Source organism: Pocillopora damicornis, chromosome 11, assembly GCF_964200805.1.
Source record: "Pocillopora damicornis chromosome 11, jaPocDami1.2, whole genome shotgun sequence".
In the NCBI taxonomy this organism is placed as follows: Eukaryota; Metazoa; Cnidaria; class Anthozoa; order Scleractinia; family Pocilloporidae; genus Pocillopora; species Pocillopora damicornis.
The window spans coordinates 14831756-14850109 of NC_142680.1; the positions used below are offsets into that span (position 1 = coordinate 14831756).

Below are 18354 nucleotides of genomic sequence, written 5' to 3' on the forward strand. Positions count from 1 at the left end.
TCATGCATACTATGTTATCTGTCTTACAAGAACCTATGCAACAAGAAGAGTTTACCATTATTTACTACAGTCGTTATTGCCATCGTGAACTATCGCATTTACTTTATTTACTATTTTCACTTTCTATAGTACGTTTTATCAACATTCGTATTTTTGCTATTTCAATTGATTATACTCAGGCACTAAGTTGTTCTTTTTCTATTCATCTCTAGATGCCTACTGTTTTATTCGAAGCCACCTATTTTATCCTTGATAATGACTATGTGACGAGTTACTTACTACAACTTATTGGTGATATGAAAGATGTTCTTACAAGACTAGACAGTGGACATGATCATATTCGTACAGAAATTTATAAACATCAAAGATTTAAGTATTGGTTTCATCTCTATATCAATGAAGTTGTTACTGCCCCTATGCGACGTTTGTTTTCAATTTGTCACTTTCCTCTTGCTGAATTTTTAGTATCGCTTCTTCGACCTATTCAAAGAGAACATTATCAATTTTATCGGATTCAAATGCGTTACCCTGAAGTTCCAACTCGTGTTATGCCTCATCATTCGCATTGTATATTTCATGAACGTGTTAGGTAATTTTTGTATTTAAATTTATAGATTCAGAGACAACAATCTGATTTAAATTGGGATTTTCAAGTAACAATTCCTGATTTTGAGGATTAGTTGACATTACTTTGTGGTCGACTTTGAAGATTTATGAGAATGGTCGTATCGTATTTACTGCCTAATTTTCATAGATTATGTCTGTTTCCTTATTATTCTTTTCCAACTCGCGATATTTTGTAGCGCATCGTAGTTAAATCAATTTCTTAACTTTGTTCTTTTCTTGCGAGAGTGCGTCATTTTATTTTTTTTACCTTACCAAGACCAGAGGAATTAATCCCTCATGATTATGTTTGGTCCTCAGAATGTGTGTTTCTTTTATATTTAGATTTTTTAAAATAGGGATCTTTTTTATGTTTTCAGATCGGTTCCCATGATTACATGTCTACTTTATGTGCACTCTATGTGACAGGTAGAGGTTATTTTCAAGATTCTATCTTAAGTCTTTTTCAAGCTTTATTAATTAGAAGATGTAGAATGAAATATTATGTAATTCAAGTATCTTTTTGTAGGGAATTTCAAACGAGTTTTTTTCGAGCCCATCATCAATCTCCTCACACTTTTTTTATCGATTTCTTTTTGATGTTCTCTTAGAAAACACAATCATTAGACATAGATTAGGTATCTTGGAAACAAGACACTTATACCAAGTGTACTGTCATTGCAATTTATTTGCAGTTTATTTTTCTGTTTTATAGCTACCACCTTCAAACCTACTTTTTTGGCAAGCTTTTTCATATTCATTTATATGATGTTTCTCTTAGATTCATCAAAACCATGCATACAGAGATGCCATCTATTGGTTCTTTAGTAATTTAAAAATTGTGTTAAGGGTAAACGGTTTCAATATAGCTATACAACTTCAAGACGTAAATTTTTTGAATCGTGTAGTTTCACTATATAATATAAGACAATTTTTAGATTGTTTTCATGATATGCAAGAAAGAGAGTTATACTCATATAAATGGTTAGCCACTATGTGGTCAAGCAATGACCATGAAATTAATTTCTATAAAATTTATTTTTAGACTGAATTTCCATTGGAGGACATAGTGGACTTTTTTTGAAACATTAAAATAATTATTATGGTGGCATGATATCCAAGATGAAATCTGTGTCCTTTTTAATTAGTTTAGGTTTTTTATCATTGTCACCCATATTCATAAAGTCATACTCCTAATAAGTTTAGGTTTCGTCGAGTATGATGAAGATGTAGCGCCACCTATATTATACGATTATGTATGTTTAATCATTAATTACCACAGAGATACTCATAATATCATACATTTTTTCCTTGACTGTATTCCTCAATCATCCTTTTTGTAACTCTAGATTTTTTTCAACTTTTTCAGAATGAGTATCCCTTTATGGATCACTACAATTTTTTATTTACGATATGGATCTTTTTGTATAATCAAGATCCCGAGGATGAAATTTTGGTCCTTATAAACCATTTTGATATTTTAATGAATGTCAATTACGTTTATAATGTCATGAACATTATCTGTCAATTTTGTCCCCTATTAGGAGGTATCACCACATCTAGAGAGTTGTAATATTATTGCAATATTGCGTAAGATACGAGCGTGTCTACCTCTTAAACAGCGACTTCAGTTTTATAATAGCATTATTCGCCCTGTTATGTCCTACGCTAACGTTGTTTGGGCAAATTGCGATAAAGAGTCGGTTCATAGGGTCTTAAGATTGCAAAAACGTGCGGCACGCGTTATTTGTTATGCCGATCGCATGACACCATCAGTTGCTTTGTTTAACAAGCTAGGTTGGATCCCGTTTTATGAGCAACATAAGATTGATAAATGCACATTAATGTATAAGCGAATTAATGGAACTCCTGAATTTCTTTCTGATACCTTTCCACATCTTGTGCATGTTTCGATGCTTGCTGAAGAATCTTGCGCTATAGGTGACGCATTCATGGCTGCATCCCTTTGTTTCCTGTGGAGACGTCCTATACTACTTGTTTAACTAAGGCCATCTGAAAATTACAATTAATATCCAAGAGATTCCAATTCTGACCAAAGTTTACCTAAGATCAATCTCAAAGTAATCGGTATCATAGAGAGACAGCAATTAACCTTTGAAAGATACATGCAAGATAAATATTTAGACTTTTTTTGGCTCTAATTGGCATAAAAGTACTTGGTTGGGCATAAAACAATCCTCAGTTGGTGCAAATTCCAGCTAGTTCATTGAGGTGATATGCCATTTTACATCTGTGTACTTAGTTGCCAAGCCTTTGATTTTGAGTGACGCTGAAGGTGATGTTGGGGTAGAGACCAGAATCTAGTCTAGCATGATAGCAAAGTAATTTACATATGAAAAGCACCAACATTTGTGTCATAACATGGTCACCCTTACCCTGACTCCTGTTCAAAGGCTTGGCAACCAAGCAAGAAACTGTAATATGGACTATTGTAGAAATCTGCCCTGGCTTTGCTGAAACTCTTATATCTCTATTGCTTGTCTATTTGGAATTTTTACACCACCTCAGATTTTTGCTAAGTTTGTTGAAGTCAACATGCAAACTGACAAGATGTGAGCTGTTGGGTAGAACTATCTTAAAGATTATTCTTGTGTTATTGGTAGAGAGCAGTATATCATTGTCAGTTGGTTCTTATTTCAGAAATGGCTTCAGGATTTACACCAGCTGCAAAGCACTCCCAAACAATAAATGAGCGAGCTTCAGTTCGCAAGCAAGGTAAGGAGCTTGGAATTCCCTGGGAGGACTTCTGCCCAGCCCAGATCAGTGACTGGCTACTAGCGAGTAAATTACCAAATGCAATACAAATTACCAAGTCGATCCACAATTAAAGTTGGCTGCAAAATTAAAGCAGAAAGCATAAACCTGTTTCTGATCCTAGGGCAGGAAAGTCTCCTGCCTTCCTTTCATCATGGCTGCGCTCAGCCAGTAAGGTTACATGTTGAGGCAAGAGAGGACATCCCCTTGTTCGAGGACGAGTTCAAGGCAACACCTGGCCACAACGCCATCATTGGAAAGGAAGAGGCTTCCCAGCTCTTTGGACAGTTACTGGGAGGGTCAAGAGAGAAAAGCAGGATTGACCTGGAAAGGTTGATTCAGCTGTATGATGGGAACCCCGTGGGTGTACACAAGTGGTGACAAGACAGCATGCCAGGTCATCGACAGTCCAGGGGTGTCATTGAGAGGATATGGTCAGCCCAACCGATTTTTCCCCATTTATGTTAAGTTGAAGGGGAGAGAAGATGGTGAGGCTGACAGGATGATTGTTTATCAACTACTCCCACATCGCTAGACAGCCCGTGAGACAAGAGAGTTCATCACAAAGCTGAATGACTCTTCTGTGAAAGACCTCAGGTAACTTAAAGCCATTTTGGAATTGCCCTTACTCCTGTTGCCAAGGTCCAGCTTGTCAGGCTTACAAGATCTGTTCTTCTTGCAAGTTTACTGCTTAAGTGCGGCGATACCTCCGTGAATCCTGGACCTTCTACTAAAATATCCTGTCCTCGGTGTCTCAAGACAGTCAGAAGAAATCAGGCTTTTGGAATTTGCATTTTATGCAAATCCCACTTCCATTTAAAATGTCTGGATCAGGGTTTTTATTTAAGGCTCGCCCACTCACCAATGGAATTGTGACGCCTGTCGGTGAGTGCAAATCGTGAATCTCTCACCCAGTTTGGCGAATGGAATTTTCATTCAGTTCATAAAAAAATATAAAACCTACCAGTACTTTTCAGTTAAAAAAGGAAGCTGGAAGCTTAAGAAACCTAGTACATACACACACATTTGTGTTTCGTATACGCACGAAGCCATTTGATGCATAAATATATCAAACACCTTCTACAATAATTACATGAACCGTGCTTTACCAAGATTTAGAGGAAGGTGGGCTACGCATGACAGATGTAGATCTTATGTTTAAAGTCTTGAGACTTGCATAGATCCCTAGACTTTTGAATGCTGGAGATAAAAATTGGTGCTCTGTGCCAAACCACTATTTCAGGAAAAAGGGGGGCTTAAATTTTCTTCTAAAATGCAACTACGACACAAAGTACTTCCCTCAATTGCCAGCCTTTTATAAGAACATTCTCAAATTCTTTCAAGAATTAAAAATACTTTACGGTTACGACCAGGAAAGTGATGTAGTACTATATAATAATAAAGAAATTCTAGTAGATGAAACACCCGTTTATCTCAGCAACTGGACGGAGAAGGGAATCGTTTCTATTAAAGACTTGTTGAAGGAGGACGGTAGCTATCTCTCATTCCAGGAATTTAAAGGAAAGTTTTCTTGCAAGACAAACTTCCTCCAGTATTTTCAGATTATTAGTGCCATACCTGATCGGCTACTGTCGAAAGCAAGACAAATAAAATCAGTTAATAATCAGTTTTCCACAAGTAACGATCATCTTTTTCACCTCAACGGAAATTTCACGCTCAACCTTGATAAAGCCAAATCAAGGGATTTCTATAATCTTTTAATTGCTAAAATCCACACTGGAGGTCAGGCAGGTCCTAAAAGATGGAGCGAAATACTTTCTTTGAATGATGAAAAATGGGCAAAGATATTTAAGTCAATACGAAAGCTGTGCAAAGAAACAAAACTAAAAGAATTTCAATTTAAGTTTATTCATAGAATCGTGGTGACAAAGAGAGAACTATTCAAATATGGTATTAAAACTGACGAAGAATGCTGCTTTTGTGGGGAAAAAGACTCAATCGATCACACCTTTATTCACTGTCCCTTTACGAAATCATTCATACAGAAAGTCATTCGGTGGTTTAACACAACGTACAATTCACAGTTCTCTCCAACTACGGAGGAACTTTTATTCGGAATTACCTCCAACTTAAACGAGAATAGTACCACCAAGAAATTCGACTACGTCACACTATTCATGCGTTATTATATCTGTAGTTGTAAACTTAACAACAAGCCCATTGTCCTCCACGACTTTGTGAATGCAGTTCACCAAAGGGACCTAATTGAAAATACCGTCAATAACTAGCTCTTGACAAATGCGGTTAAAATATCTCAACTCTCTTTAAAAAAAATACAAAATAAAATAAAAACAAAATTTAAATAATAAAAAAGTAAATAAATAAAAAACTTAGTGGTACACCTGCCAACAGTGAAACTCTCACCAAAACACTTCAAACAATACTCTTTACGTTCTTTTTCTTTTTTCACTTTTGTTATAGTTCCTCATTTAATGTATCAAAGTCTCAATGCACAAATGTAATTTAGCAGTAATAGCTTTTCATTCAACGTATTGTATTTGGATATGGTAAAGTTATCGTTTTATGTTATTCATATTGTATTATTGAACTTTATTGTAAGTAGACTAACATCTCCCTTTGGAGAGTACGGCGCAATAAAGAGATACCATTAAAAAAAATATTCATATCTTAATCTTCTGTTCATATGTATGATTTTCATATATTCAAAGTCATAATTAAAGTGTATATTGCATGTCTTAAAAAAACCAAACTCCATCTACTCATGGGTTACCAAAAAAATTACACGCAAAGTAAGAAATTTAAGGTTTATTTATCAATTAAACTGATTTGAAATTGAAAGTAAGAGTCTTTTTTCTTTGAAACTACTTAGTTTTGGAGAACCAACACAATGGTTATAAATATGCAATTGACAACACCTCACTTTGTTACTTTTTTGAAAATGTGGAGATAGCTTCCTGGAGCATCGATTCCCAACAAACAGGATGTAAAAGAAACTCCTCAAAAGGCAGATTCCAGAGAGTATGAGAAGACAAGATTGAGGAAATTTTCTTTGAAATGGCAAGTTGGCCGCCTTTGGTTAAAAGATGATGAAAATGGCATGACATGCGAGTGGTGTATGGAAACAAACAAACCCTGATTTCACAGAGCATTTTGACTTCAAGGAAAATTCATAGATGGCTGCACAAGCCATAAGGCAGAATCTATCGCCTATCACGAAAACAGTGCAGCTAGCCAGTGCCACAAGGCAAAACGAAATCCAGAAAAAACCCCCGCATGTTTGGCGAGGCAACAGTTGCTAAAACAGTTCAACAGGAAATTGAGGTTGTTATTCAGAAATGCTCATGCATTTGCCAAGCATAAGAAATCAATTTCAGATTACAACTGGCTTTGCGATCTAGATGAGGCAAAAGGACTGACACTGGGTAAAACATACCGCAACATCAACGCCCGTACGACATTCATAAAATACATCACAACAACAGCTAAGGATCAAATAACTGACAAAATAAAGAAAGCGAAATTGGTGAGAATAACTTCAGATGGTGCCACAAATGCCAGCATCACTGAGCAAGAAATTGTATTAGTGCGCTATAGCCGCAAAGGTGAGCCAGTCACCAAATTTGCAGGTTTATGGCAGCCTGTCAGCCTGGATAATTTTGTTATAGGATAACCTGCAACTCTTGCTCAGCTTGAAATTTGCATCACATAGAAGGTAAGAAAACATTGTTCCTAAACATTAATACTGTCATATACAACAAACAGTAGAGATCTAAACCATTTTTAGCCCCCACTCTCTAGTAATACAACAAACAATATGACCAGAAATATTCTTAAGTTTTAATATCATATCATATCTCAATTTTCCATGGCTTTTTAGGGAAATGCCCAAAACAAAGCCAGGGGTCACGTAAAACTTATGAAGCGACCTGATGTGATTCCATATCTCCATCTGCTGCTGGATGTCCTTTCCCCTATACGACTTCTGTCTCTCACCCTGCTGTCTAACCAGACAACTTTAGCAGACGTTAGCAAGAAAATTGATGTTGCTAACGATGTTATCAGCTCATTCAAGGAAAGGTATGAACGTCTAACATTTTTGAGGCTTCTAGTGTTAATTGCTTAAACCTTTTAACTTTTTACAGCAATGGTCCAAGACTACAACAGTTTTTTAGAAAACATGACCCTGAGGCCTCGACGTACAGGGGTAGGCCAATGAGTGGCAACATTTCAGCAGGAAATTTCCATGCAACAAGTACCAAATGGTTGACTAAGAGTATCTTGGCCACTTTAGAGGCAAAGTTTCCTGACGTTTCAAAGGATGTCAAAGCTGCAACCCGGATAGCAAATTTCAAACAGTGGCCCTTGTAATATAAAAAGGATGATGTTACAGGTGAAGTTCCATGTTAGGGCCTCTACTGTTTATTCTTTACATAAACGACCTTCCTTTACCTGTTGGTAGAACCAAGAACCAACCTGGCCACCTCTTACAAGAACTATGGAAAAGCACTGTGCACTGTCAGTTACAAGTGCTTGGTTGGAGAAGTTCCTTCATACTTTAAAGACTATTTCATGTTACGCAGCCAGAGCAACAACCAACATAGCTGTACTGGATCGTCAATCACTGACATTATTCTTCCTAAATTTCATCTAGATGTCACTAAAAAGTCTTTTTACCCCTGCCATATGGCACTTTGGTGTGACCGTCACGTTTTCCCAAGAGTGCCATATGGCACTCTGAAAATGCGTTTGCATTAACCAATCCTAACGTGTGATATAAATGAGAAAAAGCCCTTCTTTGTCTTTTAGCCAACAGGAGATATCCTTATGTTTCATTTGACACAAAACATGAGGTAGGTTCTCATAGAAACATGTTTCACAATCGGCCTTCGAAAATGAGTGAGCAAATTTCCATAACCCTGTGTTATTATGGCGTCCGATGCTGAAGGAGATGAATTTTTAGGCTTCAAAACTGAAGAACAAGAAGGCAATTAAGTGATGAATCTGATATTTCAGTTTCTGAGAGCAAAAGCAAGAGCACCAGTGAGAGTGAAAGCGAAGGGGATATCGATACTGGACAATAGATAACTCGCCTGTCCATGTTGAAGAATTTGTCGAACACACTGGTCCGACTTCACAAATTCCAGAAGATGGAACAGCTTTGGATTTTTCTCCTTCTCTGACCAGAAGATCTGTTCGAAAAAAATTGTGGAAACCAACCGTCATGCCGAACAGTGCATTCAAACAAAACCAGACCTGAGGAGGCACGCAACACCATGCGAAGAAATGCATGCATTCTTCGCATTTTTTTTTGGTTTGGAATAAAGTCCTTGCCGGAAACAAGAATGTACTGGTCAAAAGACAACTTTATTGGTGTTCTAACCATTCAAAAAGTAATGCCAAGGAATCGCTTTGAAAAGATTTGACAATATCTTTGTTTAAATAATTTTTTAAACATGTTACTGCGAGATAACCCTGCCTATGACAAACTCCTCAAAGTGCGTCCTTTGTTGGATAGACTAGCCAACACATTCCGCAAATAATATCGGCCATCGAAGTTTGTTTCAATTGATGAAGGAATGGCCAAGTACAAAGGAAGACTTGGCTTCAAACAGTACATGCCCATGAGGCCCGTGAAACGGGGCATTAAAGTATGGGTGCATGCTGATGCGACGAATGGTTTTGTAAGCACCATGCAAGTCTACAAAGGCAAAAAAGATGGTGGCCAGCCTGAACACGGTCTTGGACATCGTGTTGTTTGTGACCTTGTCAGCGATCTGAAGGGGAAAAATTATCACATCTTTTGCAATAATTTTTTCACTTCAATTTGACTGATTGAAGATTTACTGTCCGACAAACTCTATCTTTATGGAACAACACATGCCAATAGAACTGATTTTCCCAAAGACTTAAAAGCTAAGAAGCCCGAAGTGAAAGTGCTCTGTCGTGGCAAATCTCTCTTTCATCAGAAAGGGAACATTGTTGCATTGTCTGGATGTAAGCTTTGTGAATGCGTATATTTATATGCAAATTGCGGATAACCATCCATATTTCACACAGCTTCAGTTTTGCTTCAATCTCACAACACCTTCATGTAAAACAAGTACCTTTCAGGCCTCCTATTTCAACCGAACTGTTAAACTCTGGAACTACGTCTGTACCTTAACACCCCCGTCCAAGTTTCCTAACCTGACCGCCTTTCAAACTTTTGTAGCAAAACACATGTTCTCTCTTGTCCGTTCAGTTTTTGATGTTAATAGTCCGTGCACATGGTCAATTGTTAGGTCGTGTCCCTGTCATTGATTTTTAGTTATCTAGCACTTTTTCACTGTAAGATTTTACATTTTTCGTTTTTATTAAGGGTAGTGCCCCGCATGGGACTCCATGTCCCGTTCGCACTGACCCTTTTGGTGTATGTCTATCCATTTTTTGTCTCTTTCCTTGTATATGTATTCATTTTGAGCTTGTAGACGTACCCAATAAAGCTGTTAAATAATTAAATAAATAAATAAATAAAACTAAGAGAGAGTTACTAAGGAAGATTGCTCACGTCAAGGAACTTTGGAGACCGCAGTGAGATTGTGTCAGTGATGAGCTAGGATATAGACCATGGTGGGCTTAATTGCCTGCCATGGAACATTATTAAAAGACAACTATACTGTCCACTGTTAATCTTGTATGCATTTCTTTTTGGTTACTTGTATTTTCTCGACTTGGAAAGACTCACCGAGGCGTATATTTGTTGTAGACCTCAAAACTTCACTCACCCTTTCACTATGAACAAATTGTTTGAAAGAATTAAGATATTAAATTAATGAAAGTTCCATCGGTTAGTGCAATTTTAACCATATACCTCACGTTTTAACTTAATAGGTACTTTTTAAAAATGATTAAAATTTATCACAGACAGTTTTCGGGCCACTTTTCAACCAACGTAATGACACTTTTGCATATACAAATTCATTTTGAAACCAACATTTTTTTCTGTCAAAGAAAGCAATTTCAGGGAGAGAAAATAGAGGATAAATAACTTCTTTTTCGGCTTGAAGTAGTGACCAATGTCTTTACTTAAAAATACTGCCCAGCCGCAAAAATGAGTAACATGAAAAATGGCAATGAAGGTACAAATGTACTCAGTGACTCACAAAAGCGTTACTGTTGCCTGTGGGCATGCAAAGACCATGTAAAGAACCAATTAGATAGCAGGATTCATCACCATGCCCTGAGGAAAAAATTAATGATTTCATGAAAGACGTAAGAATCAAGTGTGATCATTGTGATAGCCAATTTAAAACTTACCAAACATTAAATGATCATAAAATGCATTTACATTTTATGAGAAATAAAAAAACAACAACCTTTCCCCTTTTATGAGCTTCCACAATCATCTCAATCATCAACCATGAAACAATATTAAAAGACCACCATACTGTCCATAGTTAATGTTGTATGCATTTCTTTTTGGTTGCTTGTATTTTCTGATTCCTTCACCTAATTTTTTTTCTTTCTATATATTTACTAAGACTTTGCTTCTCTATCATATAAACATCTTTTCAAAAATTGTCTTTACTCTTTCTTTTCCCACTTAAGTAGTTTATTCTTGATCTTATTTATTCCTGAATTGATGTATTTTCCATAGTCAGATCGAAACCATATTTCTTATGAATTCTGTTTTGTTTGTAAAAATGTCATCATTGTCATCTTCATCATCACCATCACTTTCCTCTCTAGAGTCCAATGGATCAGAACTTGATGGTAAGTCTAATAACCATTTATTAACTTCATAAAATGACCCCTGGTGAGACCCTTGTTGAGAAATTATGTCAGAAAGTACATCAAGTGAATCAGTTTGTTTTCAAGAACAGTATAATTCACAAGTAATTCTTTTTGAGGCGGTTCACCTTATCCACGAATGGATGGAAGAAAAACTGCAAACGTACTTCAGTAGAGATACAGAACGCCTAAACCACAACACGTGAGTGATAAGTTGTAACCTTGCTTTCCTGTTTTCTGCTTAGTCCATACCACCAGAATCCTAGGCAGCTATCCTCCATATTCAAACATAAATACACAGGACTGTACCACCCACTTGACAAACAATTGAAATATGACAAAAACACTGATCAAATATGAGATTTCTGACCAACCAACTGGAAAAGCAGATGCCATTTATATGCAGCATGACGTTGACTATTCTGTAGGCAAAGATGACAAAAAGTGCAAAATGAAGCACGTCAATAATGGTCAAAGCTTTTGATGCAGTTCCCTATAATGAAAGACAGTCAGGACATTCATTGGCATGAAACATAATAAACAGAAACCTTGTCTTGGTGTTTCGAAAAATGGAAAAAGCCATAGAGTAAAGAAATGAGTTAACAACAACATCTAGGAGGTGTATTGCGCAAAATTCTAATTTCTTTGCGCATTATAATTTGATGACGTAACAGATAAAACTGTTAAGATTTTCTATCGCTAGACAGTGTTATGGACACCTAGAACCAATGGGTAAATATTTATCTTGATTTCTTTTGATATTATCGATATGAACTGAAACTAATTTGTTAACGCATTACTTTACAGATTTCGAATCTCCGATCCATATCCATGGTTTTTGTCATAACCTTCATCCGTTATTTATTGTAATAAAATATCGAGGTTTGGAACCTTTGGTATATTAATGTCCTAACACACCGTCACAGGAGGGGAATTACACAAACCTATAGAGAGGGATTTTACTCAAAGGCGTTATATTGTGAATGACATTGTTGAAGTATGGAGCACAGGCCTTGTCAACACGCAAAATGTTAGTAAATGGAATATAGGTTATAGATAGCTGCTCATGACTGCAGTGGACCAAACAAGTTCAGACAAATCTGTCATAAATGAAAACAATGAAGGTGAGGGAGATATTTCGCACTTTACATGGGTTAACTTGGCCCAATAAAAAATGCAGCATAGTGAGCTTACATACGAAATTAAAGTCTGAAATAAGTGCTCAGGTTAAAGTTGCCATTGTTCAACGTTGAAGAAGTCTTTAAGCTCAAAGTTAGCCAGAGGTGGTGGGATAATTAACAAACAGCAGTGTTCATTGTCAATTCTAGAAATCTCCAGACTGCTGAGTCAGGCTGACCTCCATATACTGACGTAGTAGTGGTAGTTGTTGTTGTTGTTAGAGCCATGACTGTTTTGAAAGCTATACCGAGAGATTGCTCATTTCAAGGAACTTTGGAGACAGCAGTGTGATTGTGTCGGTGGTGAGCTAGGATATAGACCGTGTTGGGCTTAATTAGGTTTTAATAACTATAATTACTGTACTGCTTTTAGGAGTCATTCCTTGTTAAGAACATTACTTTCTGTTTGATAAAGTAGTTGAGAGTGTGGAATTGTAGTGTTTTTCTGTCGGTTAGATTATACCATAACACACCTCTAACTCTGAAATATCTATCCTTCTCAGATGTTTTTGTATTTGCATCACCCGTAATTTCTTTCACCAACACGACAAGAAACGGCAAAAACATTGTAATGGCACCTCGATTTTGATTAGGTGCCTACATTTGTATGATTCTTTGATTCTCACTTTTTATTGGTTTATTTCAGTGGGCTAAAATACATTTTTGCCCATCAAATTCTGCATTTTAGCCAGCAAAACAGCTCAGCCTCAGAGAAATGTGCCTGTTTGGACTTTCTTAGTAGTTCATTTCTTTCAAGAGAAGCTTCTGATGTTCATAATGCCCATAGTAGCTCCATGGCCAATGGTAAAGTGCAGGTAAGTATTATGGCTTCAGACCAAATGCACTCCGTTTAAATAATTATGCCAAACTGCTAGTATGGCAATTGCATAATTAATTTCAACACTTACAAATAAAAGATTGTGGTTATCCATCCCGGTGAATAACAATAAAAGCTAAGTTTTTCGTTTGTCTCATGATGTAATCACATGTGACATTTTGACTGCGTACTGCTCGTCTTCTTCAGGCGATGAGGTCGACTGGTCATGCATGATCTTATAAAGCATGATGCTCTGATGTGGTTAGTTGTTGTTGTTGTTTTTTTCAACAGTTCTAATTGGTGCCTTTCGATCCTTGCTGAGAGATCACATACTTGCTGAGAAATTGCATTTCAATCCTTGTCGAAGCACCCATAAGACAACTCAACACCAAACAAGCAGATACTGTCAGAAGAGCTGTTCACGGTATCCTTCAACAGGCAGAACTAACAGAGCCTAACATCACAAAGGAGATGTGAGATGCACTTAAAAGCCTGAAAGAAGAACCATCATGGTTCTCTCAGCAGACAAAGGGCACCCTAGTGTAGTCATGGATACCAACACCTACCAAGCTACGGTGTCTACGCTTATTGAGAACAGACCGTACCAACTCCTCAACAAAGATTCAACAGACCGTCTGACCCACAAGTTGTCCGAAAAAGCTGCTTACCTTGAAGTAAAGAGGGTATCTATCAGAGGCCATTTACAAGATCAGACCCTAACACAAACAGCTGCATAGAATCTACGGTTTACCAAAGATCCATAAGACCGATGTACCGCTAAGACCTATTGTGTTGTGCGTAAACACCTTTGCATACGATTTATCTGCATACTTAGCTAACATCTTGTCTCCTTTCACAGGAAAGTCAGAGTTCGTATTCACCATCAGCAATAAAACGATCCTAGAAAACGAGATCATGGTATCTTTCAAGACAGAATTACTGCTAACCAATGTTCCTCTCAATGCCGCTGTACAAGCCGCACAGCAGAAATTCGAGAACAACCCAAGCCTTGTAGACCACACCACGCTAATGCCTGCACAAATCGCTGACCTTCTGACACTCATATTGAGATCCACATACTACCAGTATAACGGATTGATTTACAAGCAAAAGACAGCGCCACCATAGGGAGTCCGGTTTCCGCTGTTATTGCTAACAGTTTGCTGAGAGTTTTGAAGAAGAGGCTATAACTACATCATCCTACAAGCCTAGGATCTGGAAATGCTACGTGGACGATACCTTTACCATCCTGGATTGCAAAAATGTAGATGACTTCTTGCAACAACACAACCGGCACCCTTTCACCTGCTTCACCGTGGAGACAGAGAAAGACAACAAACTGACCTTCCTAGACACCACAGTTTTAAGAGAACCTGACGGCCACCTCACCACCCAGGTATACAGGAAGCCCGCGCACACCAATCAACACTTAGTGTATGATTCACACCACCCTCAATCAGTAAAGCATTGTTAAGTGCCTTTACAAGCAAGTCAAACATCTCGTAAGAAAACCCTCCATCATCTCCGAGGAGAAAAAACATCTCTCATCTGTTCTGGTTTCTAATGGTTATCCTTTTTCTTTCTTGCAGAAACTTAACAAGACCAGAAAACCCTACAACAGTGCCAAACCCACCAACAAGTTCAAAGCTACTGCAGTTTTACCTTATGTCAAAGGTCTCTTCGAACAGCTTTGCCGCTGCCTACAACAACAAGGTGTATGCATTATTCTCAAGTTGGAGACTAAGCTAAGATCTCAGTTAGTACAACCAAAAGACACTGTCGACCTGGCTAAACAAGATGGCGTAGTTTACATGATTCCCATTTAATTTGTTTGAGGATCAGTTTCACTTTTCCGCAGGTGAATCCACCTCTGAAGAAGAGTTCACATCAAGATGTCACATTTACAGTAATAAAATTACAAACAACATCAAGATGAATGCAGCAGCAATACCAAATGATGTCAAGCTCACAATTTTCCAAGCAAACAGAGAAAGTTTATCCAGTATGACATTGAGTTTAAAATATTGTCAGTACAGTAATGAATTTACGAACACCATCGAGATAGATATTAACTTGTTATTGCTATTCTCAATACAATGATTGTTTACATCATATTAATTTTTTTCAAAATTTTTGTGCTATTAGTTTAAATTGGTACAATAGATAAATATGTACAAATCTGGTGCATTTTCATAATACAATTTCAAAACCAAACAGAGAAATTGTAATCCAATATGATGACACTGTGTATGAAGTCTTGTCAGTAGAGTGATGAAATTAGCTTCATCATGAACTTTGATTTCTTGTCAAAAACTGGTTATTTAATACAGCAATTTCCTTTAGCAATTTTTCTAAAGTTACTTCTAATTCATACACTATGTATGCCTAAGTCCGAATCTGTCATTGCCATTTGCCAATGCACTTTGAGCCAGCCTAGGGAATATAAGCCAAGTTTTCTGTCCTCTGGTAAACCAACCTATGTTTGTCAACTCTCCTATACCAACACACAAGACAGCTGTTTCCTGTAGTCCGTTGGATATTGCTAAGTCAATGCAAACTTCATTACCCAGCACCAACCAGCCTGTTGCCAGGGACAATGCCGAAACCATCCAAGAAGCCCTTGGAAAAATCCTTAAGCGGACAGACACCCTAACTGCCATTCTTTGTGGCACCTGGAGACTCATTCGCCAGATCCAGTTCAGTTTCCAGTTACTTCCCAAGTTACTGGAAACACACCCCTTACTGGAATTGCGGCATGTGTATCTTCTCCAGCAGAGAAGGATCACACAATTAATCTAACACTGAACATAGTACAGCCCTTTGGTGCAGACCAAATCCTTGTCCTCCGATGAAATGACACAACAGCTGAGAACTTTGTCATTCAATTAGTACAACACATGTTTTAGCCCTATGAGCTTGCTGGCTGCAACATTACTTAAGTATCTTAAATTGTGGTGTCAGCAAAGTGAAAACTGAAAACTCTCAAGAAAGCAAGAAAGACTCACGTTCCACCATAATGAACACAAATTACCATCTCCCTGCCTTCCAGGAGGAGGCGTGATTTTCTATTTTTGAGCTTATTTGCGTAAAAAAATTAGAACTACACATCACATCCAGCTTACCATTTCAGATTCGATAGCATAGGTGTAAATGAACCCAAAAATTTTGGTGATCCTTGCCAGCTTTGGAGTAACTACCATTATTGCTATTTGCTACGACAAACACTTGCAAACATTTGCACAAGTCATCTTGGATCTTTGTACTGTATTTACTGCACTTATTCTGTTTGCCCACGTGAAAAGGGGTTTGGGATGTAACAGCTGCAACAGATGGCAGCACTGTATATGCCATACTGGCATCTGGCCATTCCCCATACCGCACTCTTGTTAAGTCAGAGGAACAAATCGACTGGTCCTGCAACTTAGCATTAAAACTGACTCAAAAACCACCATAAAGTGAGCCTTACTAAAACACTTAAGTGACCCACTGGAGGAGACCAAGCATTTTAGTATAAAAAGTTGAGCATTTTTTGAAGTTTCATGTAACTGATCATCTTATTACATTAATATCCAGATACTGAAGATAATCAAACTGCTTCCAAGCAGGCCAATCATATAGCAAGTTACCTTGGAGTTCAAAAAGGTGCTGTGGGCAGAATTCAGAACAGTGCTGCCAGCTGTAACTTTTCAGGGCTGCATTTTCCATCGAACAGAAGCCATGTGGAGGAAGGAACTTTATGGTTATTCATTTACCCGTGTCTAGAGTTTAGGACAGTTTACAATGAATGGATGCAAATCTCATGAAACACATGTTATAAGCATTTTTAGCCACTGTTTAGTTGAGGTTTGAATGAATGGTTGATATAAAAATATACATATAAAGTTTGTTGCACATCAGATTTATAAAGAAGAACCGGGGCACTTTCTAACAGGCCATCAGAACAAACAACAACATCAAGGTGTTGCACAATGCTCGGAATTGTAGTGTGAATGGGCAGTGTAAATTTCCTCTATACTGGTTAATCGAGCTCCTGGATAGAGAGGCGAGACTTAAAGCCATCCCCATTGGCATTATCTCAAACTCAAGTAGGTCAAGCAGTACAGAAACCTACAGGCACTACTCTTAGCAGCTTCAATTTTGTTTACAGGTAACACTTTTGCAAGTGTAAGCCGGTTAGCATCATACCTGAATTTATCAGTGAGAGTGTTTTCTATGACACCCAGCAGTAGTTTCTTTTTCCAGTTTTAAATCAGGCATGGGAAAATGAACAACAAATGGTAATGAAGGAGCTGGTTAACAAAAGTGCCACTAATTTAAATGGTTATGGGTGTTGTGACAGTCCTGGACACAATGCCAAGTATGGCACTTACACACTAGACGATGACACTGGTAAAGTAGTGGCATTCAGTGTCATCCAGGTTTCTGAGGTCACTTCCTCTAATACCATAGAGGAAGGTTTCTAGCATTGAAATATTCATCAATATGATGTCTGACACCTTTCAAAGTGGGTGGTGAAAAAATTAACTAGCAAGGCACAGCAGAAGGGTTGTGAGGAATCGATCCCATGGATACAATTAACAATCAACTTTGGCGGTGTGCAGCAACCTATGATGGCAGTGTGGTCCTTCAGCAAGAGAAGTGAAAACCTTTGTTACTTCATGTAAGAAACAAGCACGAGTGGACTAGCAACACCTTATTTCACCAATGTGGTCATAGGCAGATCCCATCATCAGAAGCAAAGAACATCTGTTGGCTTAAGCTAGGTTCACCTGCTTCTCAAAGACCTAGCTAAGCTAGCAGATTTTTGCCACACTTGTAAAATAGAGGTGTACCACTCCATGATGCTGAAATACTGTTCAAAACAAGAACATTTTTCATACAAAGGCATGGTTGCAAGGACATAACTTGCAGCCTTAGACAACAATGCCAATGCTGAAAGACCACAAGCTTTGGTGAAGTCAGGCAAACATGGGTTGTGAAGCCCATAAGTAAAAAAAAAATCTTACCAGTCTTTGTCAGCCTTGCTTGCACACATTCTTGAGTGGTGTGAGGCCACTAATGTTGTTGCAGAACCACTACCTGTTGTACTTCCCCCTAACATTGCTTCAGAACCAGCACCACCAAAAGAAGATTTAGTAGCTAATAGCTGTTCAAGATTTAACAGATAATCATGTGATACCACCACTCGGAAAGTGGTTCCCTTGATTTACAGCATACATTATAAAAGAC

General features: G+C 37.7%; 1 protein-coding gene and 1 pseudogene across 12 annotated transcripts in view; one reads left to right on the forward strand and one right to left on the reverse strand.

Annotated features, from left to right (window-relative positions):
* The window catches only part of LOC149037738 (uncharacterized), a 71601-nt gene that overhangs the window by 32850 nt on the left and 20397 nt on the right, over nt 1–18354 (reverse strand). The gene's annotated exons all lie outside the window — the stretch shown is intronic.
* On the forward strand, nt 17400–18293 carry LOC149037742 (uncharacterized; annotated as a pseudogene).